At 33.9% G+C, this 12,773-nt stretch overlaps 1 pseudogene; it reads right to left on the bottom strand.

The window, feature by feature from the left end:
• Positions 10,937 to 11,970, bottom strand: LOC105157679 (annotated as a pseudogene).

Genomic DNA, 12,773 nt, shown 5'->3' with positions numbered 1-12,773 from the left:
AGAAATACTATATTTTATTCTGTGTGACCAGATGTGCTAATTTTGTAAAATGTAGGACAAAAAATGCGACATCTTCTATCGCATGAGACCACACATGTAATTTTCCCTAATGGTCAATATATAGAAATATTTTATTTACTATCAAAATTCACAGAAAGTTTTTATTAGTAATAAATTTTTAATACACACATATATAGAGAGTATATTGATATTAATTTTTATTACAACGACATAAAAAACTATTAATTTTCATCAAAATTTATATTTTGCCAGGTGTCAAAAAAATACATGGCTGATAATTTCTCCAATATGCTATCCCACTTACAATTACAAGTACTTGAATATTCAAAAGTTCACAGGAGCTCCATGAATCATTGGAACTATACGCTTTTTATAAAATTTTATATCATATATATAGTTCAAAAATAAATAAAGAATCATTTTAAAAGAAATAAATAAAAAAGAACTTTTGATTTTGTTCATTGGAAGAGTTCAATAATTGAGCACTAACCCCCACCAACACTCCACCCATTTTATTTTATTTTATACTTTTTCAGTCACTTCTGGACTTTGCTTTAATTTCGTATATGATTTGGGTAAAGTCTTTTTCATAATTAATTAATTAGTCAAAAACCTAATTGCTAAACAAAGTTTGTAGGCCATTATGCACACACTTGTGAAAATCATTCATAAACTTACATCAACATCAATATTACATGGACAGCATAGTATTTCACCTCAACGTTTAAACGTCAACAGATGTAATTACATGTATTTATAGAGTTACGTGTCCAAATATTTGAGTCTCATTGTAATTATGTCGTTAACAAGATATTTTTAAAAGTAATGTTTTTATCATCTTTTATAATGATCATGAAAAATTGGGATTAGTTACATTAAAAGTAAATTACATTTACATTTTTTGAAATTAGATCCACTTTTTGTGGAATTAAACCTGACCTTAGAAACTGTGGATGAAATTTTTTCTCACATTAATCATGGTTAGCGTTGGGTGAATTTATGCTTTGAAAGAAACCAAATTTTAGAATTGTTTTGATCACTTGATTTTTAAATCATTTTTATTTGATATTCCAATGAATTAAAAGTGATTAAGTTCCTGAACTTCAGCTTGAAAATTATAAATTCGAACTTCACTTAGAGTTTGATGAGGGTATGCCTGATCTTACTCGAATTTAAAGATCTAGAAGAACGATCTCCTCACAAATAGCTAACTCCTCCAAGATCAAGTGTTGGGTTCCTAAGAATAAGACAAGAATGGTGAGCTCGTCAGACACGTCCCCGACAACGACCCTCCAATGCTCAAGTTAGGTAGATTGAGGTAAAATGATGCGATCAAAGGTTTAGATCGAAAATGACTCAGAACCAGTTACCTTGGGTTATGGCGTCTTGGGGTATTTATAGGGCTTAGGTGGATACTGTTGAATGGGCCACGTGGCCTTATCCAGCTAGCTTACGTCCAAGATCGGACGGTATTCGTTGCCTGGGTCTTCAAGCGGGTATTCGGATCTGGATAAGGGTTGCTCCGACCCGTACGATCTAGAGGACGCGGATCTATGGTGCGAAAGGACTGAAATACCCTTCATTAAGGGCATTATAGACATTTTGTGCATGTTTAAATAGATACCGATCAGCGCCGTTTCTTAACCTGACCTAATATTAATATACACATATAGACATGATATATTAGTCATAACAACAATAAGATGAAAACACGATTGGAAAGCAAGGGGTCCATCATGGTCAAAGAAGATGAAAACGCGATTGGAAAGTACTTTTGCACCTCATTGACCGTGGTCGGTGAACACAGGCTCATAATGGCTTGAATCTTCTCTGGGTTGGCTTCAATCCCTCGTTTGCTGACCATGTATCTAAAAAATTTATCACCTCCTACTCCGAACGTACACTTGTCCGGGTTCAACTTCATTCCATATGACCTCATGATATTGAATGCCTGCTCAAGATGTTCGAGGTGATCTTGCGACCTTCTGCTCTTAACCAGCATATCATCCACGTATACTTCCATGGTTTACCCAATGAGCTCGTGGAACATCTTGTTTACCAAACGCTGATAAGTCGCACCTGCAATATTTAAACCAAAAGGCATAACATTATAACAGTAAATACCGCCATCAGTAATGCAAGATATCTTCTCACGATCTTCCCTAGCCATATAAATTTGATGGTATCCCTGATAGGCATCCATCATTGAAAACATTTCAAGACCTGCTGTTGAGTCGACCATAACATCAATCCTAGGCAGGGGGTAGGGGTCCTTCGAGCAGGCCTTGTTCAAATCTGTAAAGTCCGTGCACATCCGTCATTTTTCCGACACTTTTGGGAAGAGCGCCACATTAGAAAGCCATTCAGTATATTGAACCTCAGAGACATACCCGGCTTTTAGCAGCTTACTCACCTCCTGTTCTATGATTTTGCTTTTCTCGATCCCAAACGACCTCTTCTTCTGCTGGACTGGTCGAACCGTGGGATCAACGTTCAACCTGTGCACGATCACTTCCGGGTTGATAGCTTTAAAGTCTGATGGGCTCCAAGCAAACATATTCGCATTCGTTCGTAAAAATTCAACCATGGTTGTTTCCGTCTCACCCATCTTCGGCCCGATTTTTGTGGTTTTACCTTGATCCCCCTCCACTAACTGTACTGCCTTGTATTCCTTACTAGGTTTCATATGATCCGCTTCATATGGCTGGGGCTCAGCATCTTCTCCGACTCTTCTCCTCTTCTGCCCATAGTCCCCTCTCACTGGAAGATTATAGCATTTCCGAGCTTCCTTCTGTTAGCATGTCACCTCCCCTATTCCATGCTCCGTAGGGAACTTCATCTTCATATGGTATGTGGAGATAACAGCTCGAAACAAGTTTAATCCTGGCCTTCCCAAAATCACATTGTAGGCAAATGGAGTATCTATCACTAAGAATTTTATCATCAAAGTTCTGCATTTTGGTTTCACTCCCATAGAAACAGGTAGCTTGATCATGCCTAATGATGCGACTTCACTTCCTCCAAATCCGACAAGAGAAGTTTTTACCGGTTCCAGATGAGCATTCTCAAGTCCCATCTTATCGATCACAGTTTTAAAAATAATGTCTGTTGAACTCCCGTTATCGACCAACACCTTATGAACAGTAAAATTCGCTATATCCAACTTAATGACAATCGGATCGTTTATAGCTCCTGTATCCTCAGGTCGGTCTGAACTATTAAAAGAAATAGTTTTTTCTTCTTAAAACTTTTAGTATAAACTCCCTCTCTCTGCTCGACCCCAATCTCCTTGCACATCTTTTCCTTGTCCTCTGCGAATCCCCTACGCTGGAGACTCCGGCGATCGTATATATTACCTCTCTCGTTGGTGCATTGTTTCTGTTCGCTGGTGCTTTATCCTTTTTGGCAAGGCCTGGATTGCGATCTCGACTCCTTGATCGACTTCTCCTGACTTCATCTTTCCCCACCTTGCATCCACTAGGAATTCGATCGCGGAAATATCCTTGCCGCACCAACCTCTCAATCTCATATTTCAATTGGAAGCATTCCTCAGTATCGTGTCGCCTCTCGAGATGAAACCTGCAGTACTTGTTAGAAAATTTCTTGGAAGGAGTGTACCTGGTATGTCTCGACCATTTAAGCAAATCAACATTTTCTACCAGCATCAAAGCTTTTTCTTGCGATACAGTCAAATGAGTGTAGTTGTGATATTTGGGCTGATATTTAGGCTCTCTTGGCTTATCATTTCTCGTTCGCATTCCCCCACCTTCTCTAGGTTCTTGAGGTCGGCGGTACACTTGTTCAATCCATGTATCAAAATACTCACCATCATATTAATTCGCAGGTCTTGTACTCCCAGTGTTTCATTGTTGAACCTCCCCATGAAGCTTTTCAAGGTCTTTTCCTCTCTCTGGCGTATATTGAACAAATGTGTAGCTGATCTCCTTTGTTTCTTCTTACTGGCGAAATGGAAAGAGAATTTTTGTATGAGCTGCTCGTACGACTCAATACTTCCACAGGGCAAGTTAATAAACCACTCTTGTGCCTTCCCTGCAAGATTAGTAACAAATAATTTAGCTATAATGGGACTCCGCTGCCCATAGAGATTCATTACCAGCTCGAATGCAACAATATGTTCGTAAAGGTCCTTTGTTCCATCATATTTCTGCAGGTCGGGTACTCTAAACCCTGGTTCTACCACATGAGTCAATATATCATTGTTGAATGGAGAATTTTTGTTATGTGCAATTATCTCTCCTTACTTCTTCAATTCATCAATCTATTTCCCCAAAAGCTCTATCTGCTTTCCAACACTCTCGACCTCAGCTCGAGATATCACCAGTTCTCGCGCTTTGACTTGAATCTGGCTACTAGAACCCGCTTTTGAAGGTACCTGTTTTCGACTTCTATACTCTTGTTGGCTCCCTTCTGTTGATTCCCTTCGAGGCTCCCTACTCTCGAACAATTGTCGCTTAGCTGTCTCTTTAACCATAGGAGTCGCGGTCCTTCTCTCATATGCCACCATTGCGTTCCTGCTAGCCTCCTCTATTATTCTCTGGAGTTCATCTCTCGTCATATGCACCATCGATCCTCCTCCTCTTCTGGGAGCTTCTTCCTCTACCACATTTCTCCTCGACGAACCTTCCATGCTGACTGGCGATTCTCAGGGATTTCCCACAGACAGCGCCAACTAATCTGATCTTGCTCGAATTCAACGACCTAGAAGAACGATCTCCTCACAGATAACTAACTCCTCCAAGATCAAGTGTTGGGTTCCTGATAATAAGACAAGAACGGTGAGCTCATCTGGCACGTCCCCGACAACGACCCTCCAACGCTCAAGTTAGGTAGATCGAAGTAAAATGATGCGATCTAAGGTTTAGATCGAAAAGGACTCAGAACCAGTTACCTCGGATTATGGCGTGTTGGGGTATTTATAGGGCTTAGGTGGATACCGTTGAATGAGCCACGTACCCTTATCCAGTTAGCTTACGTCCAAGATCGGACGGTATTTATTGCCTGGATCTTCAAGCGGGTATTCGGATTCGGATAAGGGTTGCTTAGACCCGTACGATCTAGAGCACGCGGATCTATGGTGCGAAAGGACTGAAATACCATTCATTAAGGGTATTATAGACATTTCGTGCATATTTAAATAGATACCCATCAGTGCCATTTTTTAACCTGACCTAATATTAATATACACATATAGACATGATATATTAGTCATAACAACAAGACGATGAAAATACCTTTATAAAGGCAAAATACCATTACATGACAAAGATCTGCATCTTTTTTACTCGAAACCAGGTCCCATTCAGATCGACGTGACTCAGTAACCTGGAATCAAGACCTCCAGATCATCTGTAATAGGGAGCTCGAGATCACGCCACGTGAACCCATGCATATTTAGCTTTATAAATACCCAACAATTATTTTGGGCTATGATACCTTATTGTTTAGCTTCATACAATCTTTACAAGCTTTCTTTTCGATATCTGAATCTTACTAAAGTATTAGATCTTTGTTGGAGAGTATCAAACAAGTCTAACGATCTTCTTTCTTTTCAAGTCCTAAATAATGGATTCAAACTATCCAACAGACGATCTTATTATCGACTCAGATCATATATATATATATACATATATGAAGAAAGAAGAGTTGAAATTTGAGGGGGGGGGGGGGAGGGGTGAAGAGTTGAAATTTGAGGGGGGGGGGGTGATGGATGGGGTCCTCGGGAGAAATTAAAGCATTAATTGGAATGAAAGAAATGAAGCTTTTTGGAAAGCCACTTTATTAGATTGCAATTGCAATAGCAATAGCAATTGCGTCTGTTGCTGCCCTTCTCCCCACCTCCAAAAGTTGCATAAATGTAAAGCTCCTGGTTTTTCACAAATGTACGCTATAATGGATATACAGGAGCTTCATATTTCTGAATTTTATAATTGAATTTTTTATTTTAAATTATATTATAATTTTTAATAAATGCATATCATGTATGCTGAAATTACGTTATTTATTTTATTTACGAAACTTTTTTATATGATATATGTTAAATGTTGGATATGAAAATATTAAATACCGTAAATTATATTACGCAATAATAAAATTTATATTGTACGACACAATTTATACTGCATAAGTGCATTCATATAAGAAAAATTCTAAAAATAGGAGCGCACACACGCTGACCGTTCACCTATTCTTTCACGTAAATGCCCACAACTTTTAATTTTTGAAATGTCATCCACAATCAATCATGTCCAATAATATTTTGTTGACAGATGCATATCATCTCCATAAATGCTAGAGCCCTTTTCAGGGGATATTGCATTTTTTACTGTATAATTTAGAGGTTCAGTATATTTTTAATCACATTGCTTATAGCATTATCAAAAATAATTTCATAACTTGCTAAAAGGTCTCCCGACAACTTCTATTAAGAAATTGATAAAAAAAACAACGTGCAAGTCACGTGACCGTTATCTCTTCAAAATGAAAGAAACGGTCAAGTGACTTATACGCAATTCTTTTTCTGTCGGTTTCTTACTTGAAGCTGGTGTGAGGACTGAAAATGAGAATTTCAAAGCTACGAGAACTAATTTTTAAAAAATCATACAAAACATGACTAAAAGTATACAAGACCTAAAATTACGGTACAAAAAATTACAATTATTGGAACCCTTTTAGTTATGAATGAACAACAAAGATTCCAAGTGTTGGAAGCAATGAAAGAAAAATATGACAAAATTAGAATGAAAAGGACACCAAAACTATTGAACTGCATAGTTCCCTTAATAGCTAAGGCTACATGATAATCATTGTTCTTAGATACCCCACTCTTTGCACATTGTCAAATTTGAAATATTCAGTAATATAGGGACCAATAAGATATTTATATAAAATATGAAAAGTCCAAATTTATAGGTAAAAAAATGTTTTTGAGTTGTCGATTTTTGATGGGACATTTTTTAGATGTTTCCATGAGATATCTAAGTCCAAGAAAAAGGGTTAGTTATAGTGCAATTTCTTTCAAGAGTTTTAGATTTGAACAACTAACCACATGGCTTTATGTCAATATAGACATGCACTATATGTAGTGAGTATTGAAAGTAAATTTTAGAAAGACTTTGATTTTTATTAATATTTTATTATTTAATTTTTAATTTTTATCGTTATTCTATCAGTTAAGTCCAAAATACGAGTTAGCAGCGACCCAATCAGTGTGGAAATTGTATTTGCTGTAAATGAATTGTCATTATGTGGATTTTTAATTGTTTGTGATGATAATTTGACACTGATTTTTTTGTCTTTAACTACTAATAAATAACAATTTTTGTGTACGATTATTATCCCTTATAATAAGATTGTAAAATTATTATTACTTAGGTTTTTAGATTGTAACTTGAGTTTCTGTCTTCAACACTATTTTTTAAAAAAAAAAATTTTTTTTCACAAACATCCATTTTTTTTTAAAAAAATAGAAACAATGATTACGTAAACAAAATAACAAATACATTAATTTAATTAATAAAATTCACAGTAAAATGAATTGATATTATAATAAAATCATAATAAGTGCGACAAACAACTCATACGTTTAAAAGACTTGAACCCATAACCTTAAACTTATTCATTATTAATCACTATGATAAGACATCATGGGTCAGAGATATCCATCTTTAATTATCATCTATTTATTAAAATCATAACATTGATTCGAACACAAGAAGTACATAACTTATAAGTATTTATCGAAAATGAGTACTTAATAATTGAATTTCTTAATATGGCCATCAAGAAACCACATGAAATTTAAGTATTTAAAAAAAACCCAGAAAAAAGGGTTAATTATATTCAGACTACATTTAAAAATGTGAAATTATATTTTTTTTATAAGCACAAAAGTATTATATGAAACTTTTAGATAAGGGGTATAATTAAAAATTTATATAATGTTTTAGCTAATATCAGTATTTTTTTTATAAACTCTAATGAAAGAAGGTTAAATATAAATAATAAATTTTTGAATGGGGTGTAAATATAATTTTAAAATTTTTTTAGGAAAAAAACATAATTTCATATTTTTAGAGGGATCTAAACATAATTAATAAAAAAAAAAAGAGTTGCTTTCTCAAAAGCCGCAAGCACAATGAAAACACGAAAATGTGTCCAAAGAGAGGGAAAAGGAAGTTGAAAAAGTGACAAGTGTCCTTCATTTTTCACACTTTCACCTAACAAATTACCTAAACTTTTGGCTTTTATTTCTTCATTTCATTTCAATTTTGGGCTTCCAAATGAAATAATTACTTGTCCGAACCAAATCACAACCTCCAATTATTATTTAATAATTAATTACTCACTCCTCTACGCTTCTTCCTCCATGCAAAATGTGCTTTAATATATATAAATTTTAAATTATTTGGGGTAAATCATTTTAAAATAATAACTCACTGTAAGTTCAAATTCCACAGACGTGTGAGTATTTGTAAGTCTCATTTAATGAGTTTATTGAAACGGATGTTTATCATACTTAATGTAAATTACTTATCGATGCATTTATTTTTTTATTGATATTGATATAATTATGTAATTATCGTATTTATAAATATATATATATTTAAATTAAATCAAGAGAGCTTTGACCCTTTTATTATTTCATAAGGGGTTAAAATGTTATGAACAAATTTTCAATTAAAATCAAAGTCAAAGTCAAATGTTGGCAAGACTTTATAAGCACGCAAGCTTAAGGTCATTATCTTTTTTATTCATTATACTTTATATTAAACTTAAATAAATATATTAAGCGATTAAATCACCATAAAATTAAGATCCAAATATTTAAGTCTTTCAAAACTCTCAAATCCAAATCCCTCTTCAAACTCAAACGGTTCAACGTAACTATGATATAAGATATTTGGGTGAATAGCAATTTATCTTCTGTAATATTGAAAATAAGCATATTATCCTTTTAAGAAAAAAATATAGCAATTTACCCCCTATACTTTTTAAAATGAAGCAACTTCGTGGCACCATTGTATCAATTTCTTTTATTGTGTCCATAATACTCTTAAAGTAATTTTTTTTAAATGTGATATTTTGATTTATATATTTTAAAATATAAAAAAAATTATGCAGAACAACATACGACAACAGTATTATATACCAAAATAAAAATTCATCTTTTAATACTTTTATAGAACCAAACTAACTAGAAAAGATCAAATCATAGTATAAGGCGCCAAACGAATGATCAATCTACTCCAAAAATCAAGAAAAATGTGCATCAATCCTTTACATCTTTATGTCACGAAGTTGCTGACCAAGTCGACCAGCAACATAAAAAGTATCAAAATTGGATATATTGGTAAAAGAAAAGACACAATCAATTGTCTTAATTGAGCAACTAAAATTGGAATTTTATAAATTAGTTTGAGGATGTGTATTTGAGTTCTAATTAATATATTCGTATTTATCTCTTTCGATGTGATTAGTTCAGTCATGGATTCGCTCTAATCGATGTGCTGCTCCATTGTAATAGTTATTTAAGCGAAATCACATTGTTAGTCTTGTAAGATAGAGAATTCGATACATTTAGTCTCTGTTTTATGAGATTTTCAAAATAGTTTGAAAATAAAAAGAACTCATCTTATTTAATCCTATGTTTTATAAAATTTTTAAAATGGTCCTAAAATTGAACACATTTAGTCCCATAAATCTCCTAGAGCAGAGGATTCAATGTGTTGAATTCCTCAATTTTGGGACCATTTTGCAAATCTCATAAAATATAGAACCAAATATGTCGAATTTTTCTAATTTAAAATCATTTTGAAAATTTTGGGAAACTAAAAGTGTTTGACCCTCTATCATATGGAATTAAAATTATAATTTACCTAATTATTTATAGAAAAAAAAGTTGGGAATTGAGATTTAATTTAGGAAGTGATGAAATGAAACTAAATATTCTAATTTCTTTAAACAAAAGGGATGCACTTTAAGTTAGTGGAATCTGTGGACACCCCAATCACTGTACTGAGTACTCCTATGGTTGGTCCCTAATACCGCTACTTAAAGCACATCTTCTTTACCACATTTCTGTATTTCATGCACCCACAATTTTTTAAATGTATTTACTTTTTTTGGTACCAATAATAAGTTGAGATTATAGTTTTGAATTTAATCAGAAGTGTGGGTGTTGGTGTTTTATGTGAATTATCGTAATTTATTATTATCATTAGTCATATTGATTGAATTGAGGTATTGCTAAGTGCATCGAAATGAGTTATTGTAACTTATTTATCGTTATTAGTAAAAGAAAATAGTATTGTTTTTCCAGATGATTGAATTTAATTATTTTTAAAAAATCAGCTTATGTATCTAATACTGCAATAATAAAAAAATAGTGTGACAATTATAGTATTGTTACTAATTATATATTTAGTGACAAAAAATTTAATTTGGTCGAACCACTGGAATTTATAATTTTAATAGTTATAATTATTTTGTGAAAATTATCATTAGTAAGAACTAGTACAAAAAATTATGTAAAAAATAGTTATTGAAAATTAAAGTTTTTCAAACAAATAAAAGCATTAAATATTTCATAATATATCTCTAGGAAAAAAATTGAAATTTCAATATCTTTAAATTAATTATATTTAAGGCTATACAAATATTTTAACTTAAATCGAATTTTGGCCAAATCTGAATTAATTGTAAATGTAATACATTTATTGTGTGATTGGTATATAATTAAGAAAATAACAAATACATCAAACTTGTTGTGTAATTAATTTGATTCGATTAAACCTAATTTGAATGAAAAATTTGCATTGCATTGGAGATCATAGAATTGGAAAAAATGACCAACAGATATAGTAATGAAAAGCTAACAAAAAGGGAAATGAACTGCTCAAAATCTTTATATTTTTCATTTCCAAAAGAAGTATCATTAATAAAGCTGTAGGCCTGTAATTAATATTTATCATACAGAGAATTTATTTATTTATTTATTTTTCCAACACTTAATTCAACAAAAGACTTTAAACAACAGTGGGCAAAGCTGTATTATGCTTTTAAATGCACTGTTCACAGCGTACTATCTTTTCCAATAATTCCTTATTCACCAGAAAACCCCAAAAGTCTTCACTAATTACGCTCTGCCCACCATGCATGAATCTTTCTTCCCAACACGTCCACAAAAACAACAAATTCCAAACCCCCCAAATTCATAAAAATTACTAATTACACCCCCAACTCAACAAGCGTTTTGCCGCTTCAAATCCTTATAAAACTTAAGTATAAACTCCTCCGCCGCCTCATCCACATGGCTATCTTCTTCGACATCCTTCAACGGGAACGGCGAGTCCGTTATCCTCAGCTGCCTCACCATCGGCGTCCGCCCGAACCCCGGAAGCGCCGGCGACGACGCTGCGCTGTTGATCATCTCCAAGGCCGCAGCCACCAGCTCGACGTCGATGGGCGGCTGTGCGTGGTGGGATTGCTTGCGCTTGTTCAAGTGGAAGGGGAGCTGGAAGGTACGGTAAGGCGCCGGGCTGTTGCTGCAGCTGAACTCGTACTCGTTCAGTGGAACTTCGGGGAAGGAGAGGTGGCGGTCGTGGGAGCGGCGGCGGCGGCGTGGTGGTGGAGAATCAGGTTGTGTATGGCTGCCTTGCCGGCGATCTTGCCGCGCTTCATCATCATGTTGAGATCGGCGAAGAGTTTCCCTTTCGATATGCCTTTTCGCAACATGTAATAAACTACTCGGACTATGTTCCAAAATTTCTTTGCTATAATTGGCAAATTTTGCTCCATTTTAGGGTTTATGGATTGAAATTTTGTGTTGATTTGGGGGAAAACAGAGAAGGGAATTTTGATTATTGGGAGAGAATTTAGGAGAAAAGGTGGAAAGAAATATTCAAGCTTTGGTTCATGTGATGCAATAGGCACATGAGGTTGGTATTTAAAGGGCTAAGGAAGAAAGGAAGAGTGCATTAGTGAGTTGTACTTTAATTAAAGTGACCATTAGTTGCACGGAGCATTCAAGGTTGTTGTTAGGGTAAATTACAGTGAATTCACTTTATATTTCTCCTAATTATAAATAATTTTTCATTATTTAAAAAATTATAAATATTTTTATAATTGGCTCTCATTATAATTTTTCAAATAACAAGAGAATATTTATAATTAGTCAATTAACTTCAGAGAGCTGGTTGTAATTTACTCTTTTTATTTTTGAAATATAGTTTATACTTTATGTGCTTGATTAATAATGTCGGAGTGGTTGCGAGCTATGATTTTTTTGAATTAGAGGTTGTTGCAGTTGTACGTCGGGCTTGTAGGGTGTCACATGATTAATAAAGTATACAGTTAAAAAAAGAACCGATCATGTGATAAATATAACTTTTATACTTATAATATAATTTGATTTGAAAAAAAATAATTCATCTAATTCAAAATTTCCCGTCCCCTCCATGTAAATAACAAAAAAAAAAACAAAATAAAAAGTAAAAATCGATCAAAAAATACAAATACATGGTGAAATTAATTTGGAGGATACGGAAATCCTGCGCTGAGGAGCCAATGGAATTGACGTTATTGCCACAATCAATGGCGTTGCGTTTCCACCAATTTTTCATAAACAAATAAAGCACGTTAAAATTGATTGTCACAGTGTTGATGAAATATTTAGAATGATCTGTGTCCCCTCCATTTTCCCATCAAACTCAAATTACTGCATGTTTGCAAAG

This window comes from Sesamum indicum, linkage group LG3, assembly GCF_000512975.1.
Source record: "Sesamum indicum cultivar Zhongzhi No. 13 linkage group LG3, S_indicum_v1.0, whole genome shotgun sequence".
NCBI lineage: Eukaryota > Viridiplantae > Streptophyta > Magnoliopsida > Lamiales > Pedaliaceae > Sesamum > Sesamum indicum.
The sequence above is the reverse complement of the archived record's forward strand: the minus strand, read 5'-3'. Positions and strand labels throughout refer to the sequence as shown.